This window comes from Meleagris gallopavo, chromosome 3, assembly GCF_000146605.3.
Source record: "Meleagris gallopavo isolate NT-WF06-2002-E0010 breed Aviagen turkey brand Nicholas breeding stock chromosome 3, Turkey_5.1, whole genome shotgun sequence".
Lineage (NCBI taxonomy): Eukaryota > Metazoa > Chordata > Aves > Galliformes > Phasianidae > Meleagris > Meleagris gallopavo.
The window spans coordinates 44,603,172-44,618,839 of NC_015013.2; positions in this window are offsets into that span (position 1 = coordinate 44,603,172).

The following is a 15,668-nucleotide window of genomic DNA, read 5'->3' on the forward strand; positions in this document are numbered from 1 at the left end:
AGCTGAGCTGCTGGGGGGGGGCAGCCCTGCTTTTACAGCACAGGGTGGGACTGGGTGGGCTTTGAGGTCCCTTCCAACCCACACTTTTCTGTGATTTATTTGTGAATCTAATTGCATTATTGGTGATTGGATGCCTTTTACATCAGAGTGCAATTCCTTTCTATTCTTTCGGAATGTGCTGGATTCTTGGACTTGGATTCTTGAAATATGAATCTGCGTCTATCATAAGTACCCCCAACGTTCCTTTCATTTAATGAACAAATTTCTCATTTCACTTCATTTTCACTATAAATCAGTATAAAATTCTACGGAGTAGTCTGAAGGTTTATTTTTTTTCTTTTTTTGAGGTTGGTAGAAAGAATACCTTAAAGCATCTATAATGACATCTAACTAGCTTGTGCAGCCACAGGCAGTCACCCTGGGGAGTGATGCAGAAGAGAGATGTATAGTGTTCCACTCCCAAAATTAAGAATGGAGCATTGTATGCTCCTTCAGAGTTCACAGTCAAATACAACGGTTATTTGGATCTGGCTGTGCCTCCAAAGCAACTGGCTGCATTTCTCCAAAAACATGGCACACTGCTGGGCCTCTTTACCGTGTGCAGGAGAGCTCCAGTCAGTGGGTAGGACTGGGTGCAGTTGTTTACTTCCAGTTGTTCCTAGTACTGTTTGCTCACCTCTGCAGCTAAAATGTCATTAAGCTTTGGCACTAATTAATGTGAAATACTGTTTTGTTTTGTTTTTTTTTTTTAATTTGCTGCAGAACAAGATGGTGTTTTTTTTTTCTTTTTTTTTTTGAGACCAGAAGAGAGGAAATGCTTTTTCATTTCAGTGTGCTTCTCAGGGCTCTTCTTACTCCCTACTGTGAGTGACGTATCTTGATGTTGCCTGGTGAATGCTGGTCCTCAAATCAATGAATGTGGTTTAGGAGATATTTCCTCTCTGAAATGAGTGTATGCCTGTCTGGAAAAGAATGAATAATTCTTTTCAAGAATAATAATAATGATTGAGTAAGCAACAGTAAATCTTCATCTGAACATCTTCAAAATTGATATATTTAAATGAACTGCCCTTATAAATAACCTTTTACCCAAAGTTGGAATTGTTTTATATCCTAAGAGCTGTAGGAGCCTGAATGTCATAAATAATATGAACAAACTTTTCTCTTGGGTTCTCCTGGAAATTTTTTTCGTAAATAATACTGAAATACTGGTATAAAAAATTATAAAATAGACTCATAGAATCACTAAGTTTGGAAAAGATCTCCAAAATAATCCACTCCAGCTATCCACTTATCCAGTATTTTCTCCTAAGCCATGTCCCTCAGTACAACATGTAAACATTTCTTGAGCACCTCCAGGATCAGTGATTCCAGCACCTCCCTAAGCAGCCTATTCCAGATCCTGATCACTCTTTTAGAGATGTTTTACCTGAAATCCAACCTGAAGTTTATTCTGCTCCCTATCTGAGACTTCCAGATCAGAGGGTAGAGTACCGCAAGGATAACTGGTCTCACTTTTAAAGACAGAAATAAAGAGGCATTGAGATCCTCATCCTCTTCCTTATCCTCAATGATCACATTCCCTGCTGCATCTGGTGAAGTATGGTGATTCTCCTTAGTCCTCTTCGTACTGTTAATGTATTTGTCAAAAGTTTTTGTCCTCTTTTATCCCAATGGTCAAGTTGAGTTTAAAGTGGGCTTCTACCTTTCTAATTTTCTCCCTGTACGTAGTAACAATTTCTTTATTCTCCTTAAGTTGACTGCCCCTTCTTCCGCAGGAGGTAGATTATCTTTTTCTCCTTGGAACCTCAGGGAAAGCTCCCTGTTCATCCCAAGAGATCCTCCCTACCAGTGTCCTGTACAGTTCAAAGTCTGCCCTCCAGAAGTCCAAGGTAGCAGTTTTGATGGTGCCCCTCCTGACACCACCAAGAATCCAGAACTCTACCGTTTTGTGGTCACTGTGTCCTAAACAGCTCCCAGCCTCTACTTCTTCTGCCAGTCCTTCTGTGAACAGCAAATCTAGTGGGACACCTCCCCTTGTAAGCTTTCTTACCAGCTGCATCGGGAAGTTAGCTTCAACATGCTCTAGAAATCTCCTAGACTGTTTATTCTGTGCTGTATTTTATTTCTAACATAGATGAGGGAAGTTGAAGTCCCCTATGAGAACAAGGGCTGTCAATTGCGCAACTTCTGCCAGCTGCTCCTAGAATGCCTTATCTGTCTCTTTATTCTGATTAGGTGGTCTAGAACAGACTCCCATCAGCATGTCCACCTTGCTGGCCCTCCCCCGATCCTTAACCATAGAGATTCAACCTTACCATTCCCAATCTCAAGCTCAACATCAAAGCACTCTCTAACGTAGAAAGCCATGCCACCACCTTCCCTTCCTTGACAATCCTTTCTGAAGACGTTATAGCCATCCACTGCAGCACACTAGTCCTAAGAGTGATCCCACCGTGTTTCTGTAATGGCAATTAAGGCATAGGTTGTCTGCTTCACAGTGCCTTCCATCTCCTCCTGTTTGTTGCCCATGCTGTGTGCACTGGTGTAGATGTGCTTCAGCTGAGTCCCCTGCCTCACCCCTAATCCCATCATCATTCCCCTAGGCCCAACTCTAGAAAGGGATACTGAGTATAATAGACTAGCCTGGCTTTGTTACCTAATCTATTTCTTATATCGTATCTTGGCCAAACTTGCTCTGAGAGCTTATATCAGCATGCATTGGCTCAGTATTTACTGCTTTTTGAAATAATTATGCATTATTCTAACTCTGAGTTAATTGAATATGCTATGATTTAATTTAATACATGGTTATTTAGGGAAACGACATTTTTTCCATGGTGCCCTCAACCATACATATTCTGGAGGCATGAAGGAAACGGCGTATATTTATAAAGTTACATCATAAATCTCTTGATCACATATTTCTGGAGGCAGAGTCTATATGTGAAGTCCAATTACAAGGTTTGATTAAAGCTGTGCTCTCCTGGTAAAAGGAAGAAATAAAACTGAAGAGATACACACACACAATGAATTTAGAGCTACCATGCCTGAATATCTTTAATATATATGTTAATATATATATATTTTATTCCCCTCTTGAGGAGAAAGAAGATTTTGGGCACTGACTTAGGGCTGGTGAATGTCTTCCAGCCTGAGCAGGAGCAGTAACAGTAGCAGTATCTTTGAAATGACTGGCAGTCTGCCACATCCACCATGCCCAAGCTGGTAAATACTACAAGCTTGCTTGTTAGAAGAATGATGTGGCCAGTCTGCTGTGACCATGTACACTGGTATGCAGGTCTGATATTAACAGTGCTAATATTTCTGTCTGGGAAATCCTTCAGAAACTGGAAAACTCTCCTGAGGAGGTCAAAAAGCTGAATGAGCAGGGCACTAGGCTATGACTCAGGAGATCCATTTGGCTTTGCTACCAGCTCTGTGATGCTGGAAAAGTCCCTTTATTTCCAGATGCATTAGTTTCCTGACTTCAGTAATTTGGATAACAATAGTGATTCTTTTTTTCCCAAACTCTTTCTCATCTATGGACAAAACTGTTCCACTTGAGCTAAATATGTCTACTGAGTTTAACATACATTTCTCACTGAAATAGCCATTCTGCAATTAGAAATTGAAAGTAGCATCAACCTATGCCACTATTGTGGCATTAAATAGGAAATAACAGAAATAACAGCCAGGATGGTGAGTGCAATTTAAAAGAGTTCTTTACAGGACTGGAGTAAGTCTGCTGATAACTATAGGGTTGATCAAGCATAAGACACACTGCTGAAAATGTTAGCAAGCATGGATGTTCTTATTATAATTTCAGAAAGTGACTGGAGAACTGGTTCACTTTAAAGAAAAAGAAATCGTATTTAGCCAGAGACAAAATACAGAGAGATATATTTTCCATCAGTCCCTCATGCTGTTGACTGCTTTGGGATAGAAGAGTTAAAATTAAAATGCTGTGTTATCCTATTTCTGTGAGTGCTTTTGTTCAGCATGTGCAAACCCACTTCTTGCAATACTGAAATGTCAAGACAGAAAAAAATTAGAGACAACAACTTTCCCATCTGTCCTATTTCATGCCAATCCTAGGGTTTAGCTGGTTGCTAGAAACCTTTCCATGTGCTATATCCTTGGCGTTTCAGCATAAAACTTTTCAAGTAAGGGCAAGTTTAATTGCTATTTGTGATGGAAGATTAACCAGGAGACTGATAGAGATAAACGATTTTTCAGGTATCAGAATTTGGTTTTTTTGAGGATGGAAATTGCATACTTTGCAGCATGGTTCAATTCTGCTACTTCTCCCCGACAGTCTACGCAGTGAGGTGTGATGTTAATATACATGTATAGAAACTGACTTATTAATGCTCGTTTGTTTTAAAATAAATAAAGTCATGGTAAACCTGCATTCAGAGGCTTAGATGTTGTGTACTGAGGGATAATTTTTTGTTTAAATGGTTTTATGGAGCAATGTAAAGAAGTACGTGAGGAAAGATGGCAAATGAAGGAAGTAGTGAGACTGTAAAAAAGCCGCACTGTTCTTGTGCTCCAAGGCTGTGCTTTATCTGTCCCCTTAAAGAAAGATTTGTGGCCAAGGATGAAGGACTTGGCTTTCTCAGTAGAAAGCTACAGCAATATCTGTCCACTACCAAGACAATTACTTTTTACTGGAAAGCAAAGCCCAATTTATGTTAAGGCAATAAAAGCAGGAAATAAAAACATACTTGCAGTGTCTAGGAAGGAATACACAACTCCAGGCTTTGATGGTAAAACTTTTCCAACCTCCCAAGTGTGGCATTTTTGTGTTTATAATGTCTGTTTCCTGAGCATGCCATTCACTATGGCTATGCTCTGGACATGCATTGCGGTATTCCTGGACCAGTGCAAGAGTCATGTCTTAATGATGTCATTCCTAACATGTCTTTGGTACAGGTCACTGAGGCAAGTTGGCTTTGAAATCATAGTATTCACTTCTGCATCTCATCAAAGGCTGTTCTTTTTTAAGCATGTCATCCTTTTTATCTTGCTGTAGGAAGTATTTCTTGCATAGGCAACAGCATACATATCATTTTTTGATAGATGGGGTAAAACCTGGCAAAGGTGATCAGACCAGGGGGAGGTGTCAAGACAAAACAGATGTCCTTGTGCTACAGCCCTGAGGTAGTTTCTTCTAACTCCACTGTACCTCAGTATTGTCATCATAAAACCATGTTCAGTATTTCATAATTTCAGAGAAGGGATACTGTAACGCTCACAGTCCAGTTGTTTGGTTGCTGCAAAATGTTTGTCTGCTGATGCTAAGACTAGTAGGCTGTAGGCTGCACAAATATATATATTTTACATATTCTTGTTAGTTTAACTAAAATCTTTTAAAGAAAATACAATAGAAAGCAAAGATTAAATCTGATAAAGTAAATATTTGTATGCATTTTTGTCAAATGACAAGAGCGTTCAGGTAGCAGGTGGATTTGGTTCTCCCTGAGGGCCAGTAGTGTTGGAGTCACCCTCAGGTTCTCTAGATTTTGTCCCACTGTGAGCAGGGCAGGTGGGAGCACTAGGGGATCTCCAGGCACTGGACAAATGTACCCATAAGTGGACCTGGCTGACCAGGAAAGGTGGGGAGCTGGAGCCAAGCCCTACTGCAGCCTTGCTAGGATGGGCTGATGGTGGCAGCAGCTGATATCTGGGCCTGGACCTCTGCAAGTGGGGGGATGATGACTGTAATTCATGTTCTCTTGATAATTTTTTTTGAAGGTACAACAAACGGGAACCAAAGAAATGGTTCTTCATGTATTTAAAAAGTCTCACTCTGAGTGAAGTTTTACAGAAATCTTATGAGAGTGAGTATGGTATTGGGATATTAAAGTGTTGAATTATTTCTTGTGAGTATTGAACTTTTTTTTGCAAAGCTCATGTTTGATTTTATTTTTTTTTAGTGAACAAAGACAGTAAAAAGTTGTAGCACATCGTTTCTTTGCCAAGATTGAAGGTGAGACTGCAAAATATTTTTACATGCACTGAGTCCACAGTTGAATTTCTTGCTGTTTGTTAGCAAGGTATTATGTGGAATGCAGACACATTCATGTGTGGCTTACAGATAGGCTGTCCGACATGATGAGACTTTGCAAGCTCAGAATTATTAAGTGCTAGCTTAATTTTAAATTAACTGCATCTCTGAGAACTTGTTGCAATATATGGAGACATGAAAAATGAAAAATGTTTTTCTTTCAAGACACACACTTAGCTAATATGTAATTAGAAAGATCACCATATAGCTAGAAGTTTAGACAAGCATAAAAAGAAAGATAAGCAGTAATATAGCAATGTTACATTTCTGCTGCAAATGTTCAGCCAAGTTCTTGCCCAGGTGACTGTTTCTTATATGAAGTTTGTTTCACAGGTTCAGCAAAAGTAAAGTGCAGTTACTTTTAGCAGAATTGTGAAGGATGCGCATAGGCACTGTATATTCCTACCTTGGTGCCCTTTTGTAATATTCCACTTAACAGTGTGCCAGTTTATTTGTCCTTCGCCAGTAAGCCAGTTTATTTTGTTAAATGATACAGAATGAGATTTAAAGAAGTCTATCATAAACAGTGTGCTAGCACTTGAAAAAGTATGGCGTTATGTGACTAGAATCTGAAGGGTTTGTTTGTGCTGTTTGCTTCTAGACAAAGTTTTGGTAGATATATCAAATCATACTGAAGGTGTAAAGAAGCCTTTGTAGACAGTAATTTCATTAACTTGATGTTTTGCCAGAGTTTAAAGAGAGGCCTTTTTTAAGACATAAGGAAAGATAGTGACTTTTGTAGGCTGTAACTGATAACATTTCACCTTTCTTCTGCTTTATCTAAAGCATTCCTGTTTTTAAGTATCTTCAGAATAAAGTTTTCTAGACTTGGCATTACTGGGTTTTGATTGTACGTAACAAAATTTTCAAACAGGCAATAATTTAAATGAACTGCTGTTTGAATGTACTTGTCAGCTAGCACATGACAGTTGAATACATTTGGTATCCAGATTCTGGTCTCTGTTTAGTTGATCCTATAACGTTTGAATCAAATATAAAGATCAGTAAAAAGAAATTAGGATAAAAATGAGCTTTCCATTGTTCGATAGTGCTGAAATTGACAAATAGATTATTTTTATACAGAATTTCAGGGCATCCTAAAAATCTGAGATATACTGAAGAAGAGAAGGGGTTAGCTACATTGGCAGTTGGGCACCAACAGTGATCCATGTATTTTTTCTCTGCTTAAAAATCGTATGGGCATGTGATACAGCACTGAGCTTTGTTTCCCATTTAATGAGCAGAAAAGAATAAAAAGAGCTAACAAAGATCAGCAAAATTTACAGTCATGTCTCAGAAGATGCACTGTCTGATCGCTCTGGAACATTTCCAGGACCAAAGAATTCAGACAGCAACTCCTCAGAGACAGGACGAAGCAAAACCAGAGGGGATACTTGGATTAGCTTCTTCCCCCTCCCACTCTGTTTCCACAGTACAATAGTGGGTCAGTTCTCTGAACACACAAGACTGGCTCAACCTCCAATGCACTAAGTGGAGTCAAGGTCAAGAATAATGTTTCATCTATGTAAAATGAGAGGCATATGCATAATACAGTATTCATGCCTGCATGTAACAGATGGGTTTATTTTTCTAAGTTTCCCTTTGTTACTGGCTTCCTGTACTTTTTGAAAGTAATGGCACTTATGGTTGCCAGGCATCCACAAGGATTCTCATTTTCATAGTAACTAGCCTCCCTGGAAGTTGCTCTAGAACAGCTTAAGCTCAGGTCCTTGTCTTAATTCAAGTACGGAATGGAGAAGCAGTCAGTCACTGGATGAAAACGAATGCAATGTCATTAATAAAATAGACATTGGAAACACTTTTAAGAGAGAAAAGATGAATCTTACAGATTTTAGAGTTAAATTAGTGTATTGTGAAAATGTGTTTGAATCAGATTATTTATTTGTTCTTCAAAGTAGGTGTTTTTTAATATTGAAAGGCATTACTTTCCTACCATACTGAATATTTATCACTCTCATTTTCTACCTGCCTCTGTTATACTAAATTAGCTGGTGTATAACATAGCCCAGTTTCATTCTGGCATCCCATCTTGTAGTTCTGCATTTTCAGTTTTACTTTTTTTGCATGTTGTGCTTTGATGGTATGCAAATATTTGATTTGATCTTCAACTTCTTTAAAGTATGTCAGCAATGAATAAATGTGGTACACTTCAGTGTCATTTTAGTTGAATGCTAGAGGGGTAAAGTGGTTTTCCATCAAATATTCTTGATATTCTTGAGGAGATGATGGAAGTGATAGAAGAACTCAATCTATCTGCCTTTTGAAGTTCTGATAGGAAGTCCACAGAAATTAGTAGAAATATGCCACTTGACATTTTTGAAGTTTTCATCAGGCCTTTGGTCCAGTAACCAATTAAAGGATAGCAACAGAAAGGAAAAGAATGAATAGAATTCATCTGACTAGTCTAGACATACATGACAGTCATTCCAGCCTATCTGATTAATTTAATACTGTCTGCTCACGATCCATTTTGCTCCTTCCTTTTTTAAGACATCTGATCTCCTTTCTGACTGGCTTTTAGTAACCACAGTAGCGAATTCACCTCTTTATCTGCGTTACTGTATGCAGGTCTTTTCTAGCAGACAAAGTTTTCTGTCACGTCAATATGCTTTGATTTGTCTTCTAAGAATAATCCAAATAGTCATTTCTTAAGAGGTTTACATATTGTGGATTTCTGTAATTTAGAAGTTTGGATCTTCTTTAAGTGGTCTGTAGCATGTAGAAATCATGTTTGCTTAATAACACAGCTGTGCATGAATTACAACTGTTCATTGTTTTACAGTATAATAGAATTTTTATGCTGCAACAATGATGAAGACTGAAATGTTAAGCTCATAGAAAGCAAGCCACATAAAAAATGAGCACTTAAATGCTGACTTCTGTTTAAGAAACAGAAAAACATTTTTGTGTTTGAAGGCTTGAAAAGAACACTGAAGTTGGGAATGTGCTATAACTGAATCCTGGGTTAAAAGAGAAAACAAAACCTTTATGAATTTCTGTACCAGATAATGTTATTCAGAGTACTCTTCCCTGCATGCATACTTTTTTTTCACGTTGTTTTCATTTGCCTTTTGCAAGCAGGCAGTGTCATCTCCATGGATGACATTACAGGACTTCGTATCCCCAGAGTATTTCAAACTGAAGGACAAAGGTTTAGTCTTTTACAACAACTTTACCCATCTGGTTGACCAACAGAAGCCAGTAGGAATGATTTTTTTCTGGGGTCTTAGCAAAACTTTTGATGCTTGTCTTTCACAATATCCTTCTGGACAAAGTGTTTAGTAGCCCCATGGAAAAAGATCTGGGATTCCTGATAAACGGAAGTTGAACATGAGTCAGCAGTGTACCCAGGCAGCCAGAAGGGGCAATGGTTTTACTGGGCCCAGCACTGCCACCAGTTAAGGGAAGAAGTTGTCTCTCTCTGCTCTACACTGTGCAGCCTCACCTCCAGCACTGCATGCACCTTGGGTGCTGCAATATAAAAAGAACATAAAACCGTTAGCCCGAAGGAGGGCTACAGAGATGGGAAGGGTCTTGATGGCAAGACGTTTGAGGAGCAGCTGAGGTCCCTGTGTTTGCTCAGCACAGAGCAGAGGAGCCGAGGGGAGGCCTGATGATGGCGGCTGCAGCTCCTCACAGGGAGCGGAGGGACAGCGCTGAGCTCTGCTCTGTGTGACAGCGACAGGGCCTGAGGGAACAGCATGGAGCTGCGTCAGGGGAGGGCAGCTGGGGGTTAGGGACAGGTGCTGCACCAGAGGGCGGTGGGCATGGCCCCAAATGCTGGAGTTCAAGAAGTGTGTGGACAGTGCTCTCAGACATGTGACCTGAATCTTGACTAGTTCTGTTTAGGATCAGGAGTTGGACTCCTTGATCCATGTGGGTCCCTTACAACTCAACATATGCTATGGTTCTATCATTATGTAAGTTAAAATTCTGTTTGCAATTTTGATTCCCAGAGTATTGATTTTGTGGAACACGTTGTATAAGGGCAGTGTTATCTCCAGCCTTACGCTTAGTTTATCACATTCCTTCCCGAGTGCATCTTTGCTTCCATCCTTCCCTCTTTTCCTACATATTTTAAAGTTTCTGTTACTTTCATCAAGTTAACTGCTTGATGTGATTGTGGATAATTAGGTCAAAATGATTAGCCTCTGGCAAAACAGAAAAGTGTGAAAGAGCAGAGAAGCATTTGAACAGTGTTTGGTTCCTTAAAGGGAGTTGCTTAATCTGGAATGTCTTTTCTGCTTTACCATAATTGTTCTTAATGAAGAAAGTTAACCTTGTCAGGAGGAGTCCTGGAAAATGAAAGAAACAGGCAAGCTGGGTGATAAAGGAACTAATTTTTCATAATTTTTTAATAAATCCTGTAAAATCAATCAAGAGAAATGTTCTGAGTTGATTGATTACTCAAAAATATATCCAGACATCATTCATGTATTTAGTGATTATTTCTATTATGCTTTGACTTTGCTGTCTTTCCTTTCTTTAATGAATAGTCTAGTCAGTCATAGTGAATTTCATGCACACAAATAATCAAGGTTTAAGATATTTATAGTATTACGTACATGGATGTGATTTCCAGAAATATCAGTCAAGACCTGCTATGCCAGTGCTTATCCTCATTAAGCTTGGATATTTGCATTGCAAATTTTATTTTTATTGTTCTTATTTACTTCCTCAAAGATTGTGGATGTACAATAACAGTATAAGCTGTTTAGCTTGATACTACTTTGTTGTTGTAAAGGTGCCACAGTGCGAACTGCCTTTAAGAAAGGATTTTTCTTTTTGCAGATCTAACTTTGATGCAAATGCATTGGAGGAAGGGTATTTCTTAACAAAAATTGTGGAAAGACTGTTTTAGTCAGTAAATAAATGCTGATACGTATGTTAAGAAAGAATGATGCAAAGTTCTCTGAAATTACACTGAATTCAGCAGGAACTTAAGACCAATTGTCTCTTTCAGGCTCACTTCCACTTTGAAACTGCACATACTGTGCTTGTTTTGAGAATACATAAGCAAAGTTACTGCTTTATTTATAGGCTTTCTGGATTAAAAAAATTCACACCTTTCCTTGAAGATTGTGCTGGCTGACATTCAGCATATACATGCACGTTTCCTAGCAGACTTCACTTCAACAGTGTAATTGCTACTACTCAACTGCTTATCTTAAAAAATAAAAAAGTTGGAAATGGAGTTTTCATTCCATTCGTATCAATGGCCAAAATTGAGCAAATGTAATTTTTTCTACTGAGGAAGACAACAACATAAGCTCAGAAGTATTTATGGTTTATTTCCAGCTCCTACAGCTAAGATGGACTGGATTACAGACCCTGTTCCTTACCTCAAGCCTAACTGTCCTCTGTTGAGTTACTGAGCTGGTGGCTCTGGCAGTTTCCTAGACAGGTTGAATTCACACATGGGAGAAAGAAGGTGTGTGGAGAGGTAATTTACAGAGACTTTTCTTTTGCACAGCAAGCTGCCTCAAGCACAGAGGATGGATCTAGGTGTAGTCTGTATTACTGACCAGAGAAAGTCCTTCCTCTGCCAGCTCCACATACGAATAGCTTCCTTGCTGCATCTTTCAGAAAATAAACAATGCAAGAAAGGAGCAAATCCCATTGCTTCCACTGTCCTGTCAGTGCAGAGAGGAAGAAATTCTTCTCTATAATTTCTGTGCTTAGGCCTCTTTATGGAGGCAGGTTTTCAAGGCTGTAGAAATGCCCGCTGATAACAAAGAGTAGCTTAAGGCTTTTTGATTAGAAACTACTCTAGACATCTGGACATAAAAAGTTATTGGATGAGGAATTTTGAAGTACTTGAAGAATGCTCATGTTTCAAAAAAACAGACTGCATCATGTGATGTTCACAGTAGAAAATACTTTCCTGATCCCATATGTTTTCTGTAAAAATCCATTCTGCTGTAGAGATGTACTGGATAGATGTATTAAAACAGACCTACATTTAAGGAACATGTGAGTATTAGTTCTCGTATGAACTAATACAATACCGTATTTTCAAAATTTGTATTCTTTAATGGAAGATGTAGAGGTAATGTAAACTGCATTCAACGTGCCCATGAATTGTTTGTTAACTGGAAATAAGGTCTATTCTTATTCAATTCAACCATTGCTGAATATGGACTTGAGCCCAAAGAAGTCAAGAGAAATCTTTCCACGGACTAAAATAGGCTTTGAATCAGGCCTTGTGTTTTTATAATTAGATTTCTTCATAGAAAGCTCTTTAATTGGTACAGTATGTTTCCTTTCAGCAACAGGGAAAAGTGAAATTTCTTGTAGTAGCATATATTCAGAGATTAGGAAGGTGGAAGATGTTCCTTATTTAAATATGGGAAGAGATTAGAACTGTGTAACTGACAAGGAAAGTGAGCAGTATGATGTGACAAAGACAGACATTTACAAAAAAACGCAAAACAATGAGTGCTAAAATAAAGCAGTAACTTATTTTCTTTTTGTTGTAAAAGAACATGAGGTTCTCTTGAGTCAGAAATGAGAATAGGTGTAACTATCTTGCTGTTTGTACATTTCTAGAAGCAGAAGGATAAGTCATCTTTTTGTATCCTCATACACTTAGATAGGCCAAGAAGGTAATTGATGCAATGAAGCCAGTTCAAAATTCTAACCTCAACTCATCTTTTATGTGGAACAGTGTCGAAGGCAGTGTAAAGTAATGAGATTTTAAGAGATTATTCTTATTGTTTCTTTTAAAAAATCTTAAAGATTGAGCCATTATGGTTGATGCTTATAAACCTTTCCCTGTAGTTGTGCGTGTCTTCTTATCAAAATGAATAGATGAAGACTGAAATTTCACATAACTCTATTGTACGAGCTAGCATTAAAAAAAAAAAGTAGAAACAAAGAATGCTGTGTGAATTACAATAAAATAATGTGCATGATAACAATTTTCTCTGATGTTCTCTAAAGAAAGACAAACTGGAGTTGCCTTATATTCTCTGAAGACTTGTTACATGAGTCATACATAGCTAACAATAAATCATTTTAGTTCAGATGCTTTTAATCTGGGTTACTTTGTTTGAGTTTTGTGACGTTACTTATCCATAGAGAAATAGAGCTGGGTTTGTAGTGGAAGTATGCAAGCTATAGTCCATAAAATGATCGATGAAATGCTTTGGGGAGCAAAGCCTAGAATCTAGGATGGATTTGGGTAGTCTTCAGACTCTAAGAATTTCCTGCCCAAGTTAGGAACTTAAAACAAATATTCTCAGTGGGAGAAATCTTCTTGATAACATTATTCCACAGTTATTTACTATTGTGCTGTTCTCTGAAGTTTTTAACGCAGAAACCGATCCTAGTAAAGATGTGTACTCCATGAACCATTAGACTAATTCAGTATGGCAGTTCCTGCGTTTCTCAGAGCACAGCCTGATGTGAGGTGAGAAGTATTCATGTGCTCCTTTCTGTTAATTTAAGATTGTGCTCTAAATTCCTTATGAATCTATACACTGTGGGTAAAAAGTAAATTCATCTAGATTTGATGGTAAATACAGATAAGCTTCTCTTTGGACTTCAGTGGCTATAGATAGGTGATTATCCATCTTTTTTAAAGAGAACTGAGGATTTGACCTTCCTTCCTGTAGGAAAGAGAGAACTCAACACGTGGAACTGCCTAGGGCTGTTTGACTAAAATTTAACCTGCGACTGGTGACTCTGGTCATCCTGCACTAAATTCTAGTCACAACCCACTCTGCTGGGACTCCTGGTGTGAAAATGCAGCAAATTCATACAATATGGCAACTCTTTAAAAGTAGTTCAGAGCACACTGTATGAATAGTGCTAAATGAGAGCAGCATCTGCTGAGCTGCTTTGTACAAGAATCACACTTGGAAATAAATTTTCTGTGAATCTTTTTCCCGTGAGCTCTGACTGCTATACGAAGGCCCTTTGACCAGGAACATGAAGACCTTTTTCTAGGCAAAGAGGCAAGGGCAGTTAAAAATGGAGGTGGTCTGTAATTTGTGGAAAAGAAAGAAGATGTCTGGAGAAGTAATGAAAGGAAGGATTGGCAGCAATATAAAGCCATTTTTCATTAGATAACACTGAATTTTCAACAGATGACTCTGAAGCTACCTAAAGAAATAGTTTCTTGTGAGTAAACATTGCAGAGAAGTTGGATTGAAAGAGTCATAATAAATGGTCAGGAATTCCATGACATTTTGGTCTTGCTAAATTTCTCAGCTTACCCACTCTTCACAATGCTCTAATTTTATGGCTAATTTTAATATTATTGCCTTAGTTTAACAGGTAGAATGTGCAGATGCAACTCCCCCCATCTATCTCAAGTAGAGTGAGCAGCAGTCACAGTGGTGTAACAACAAGGCCTGGCAGAAGGCCTGGTAGTGCTCAGACACCGCTTGGTATGTGAACTAGCTGGCATCTCTAAACATACATAGCCTGTTCAGAATTGTCTGATGTCAACTCGGACATGGGCAATACTTTAAAATGAACAGCAGAAAATTGTCTTTGAAACCCATAAATTAAAAGAAACAACCAGCCAAACCAGCAAAAGAAAAATAACATACATCATATACTCTTGACGTTACAAAATAAATTAGAAAGTGTGTTATAGTTATTGGCACAGTCACTGAGGGCTTCCATCCTCAATGTGGGAAAACCTACTTTTATCCGTGCAGCTTGAACATTGATCTCCCACATCCCAGTTGAGCACTCTGACTGTGGGCCATAAAATTCAGTTACTCTCCCTTGCTGCCTGTATCGTCTCTGAATTAATACCTAAATATATTTAAAAAACAGAGGAGATGCAGCACATAAAAGGAAAATGCTGAATTCTGGTTGCAGTGTTTGTCAGGGAGGTGGGAGGCCACTGGTGATACCCACACTCAGACTGAGGTAGAGCTCAGCATTTCATTGTGTGTGTTGTCAGCTGCTGTTGTGGGGCTGGGACTGCTGCTGGGGAAGGATTTCCTGTGCCTGTGAAACCATTTCAGGAGAAGTGTAACTGGAATGGATCCAACTCTGCTAACTCTTTTCTCATTTTATAAAAATAAAAGAAAGAAGACTTTAAGGTAGCCCTTGTTGTACAGTTTCTAAGGACTCATTGTGAAATGCCTGGAAAATCAAAACCCTGAAATGCTTATTTCTATGAAACTTAGGAATCCATTATTGGCAATGAATCCAGATGGGAGAATGGAAGATCTGTAACGTAAACAGATCCAAATTTCTAACATTTCAGTCCACTCATCAGTGTTCAGTGAGATAAGATTCATACTGAGAAGGCAAGTTGTAGGAGTATTGGATATGACAACTGGCACTACAAATTACCAGTGACTTGGCTGGCAGCTGTTCAGCATCTCTCCACACCACAAGCAAAGCCTCACAAGCAGTGCAGCATTTGAGACTAAAATTTCACTAGAACTAAAAGATGAGTTACTTGAACTAACTCTGGTCCTGGCAGATAATTTGGTTTCTGCAGGAGTTCTAGGAAGATGGGAATTAGGTCTGCTAACAAACTGACAAATAACTGATTCTTTCCAAGAAAAAAAATCAGTGCAAATAGAGTCACAAATAAAGCTTTTTT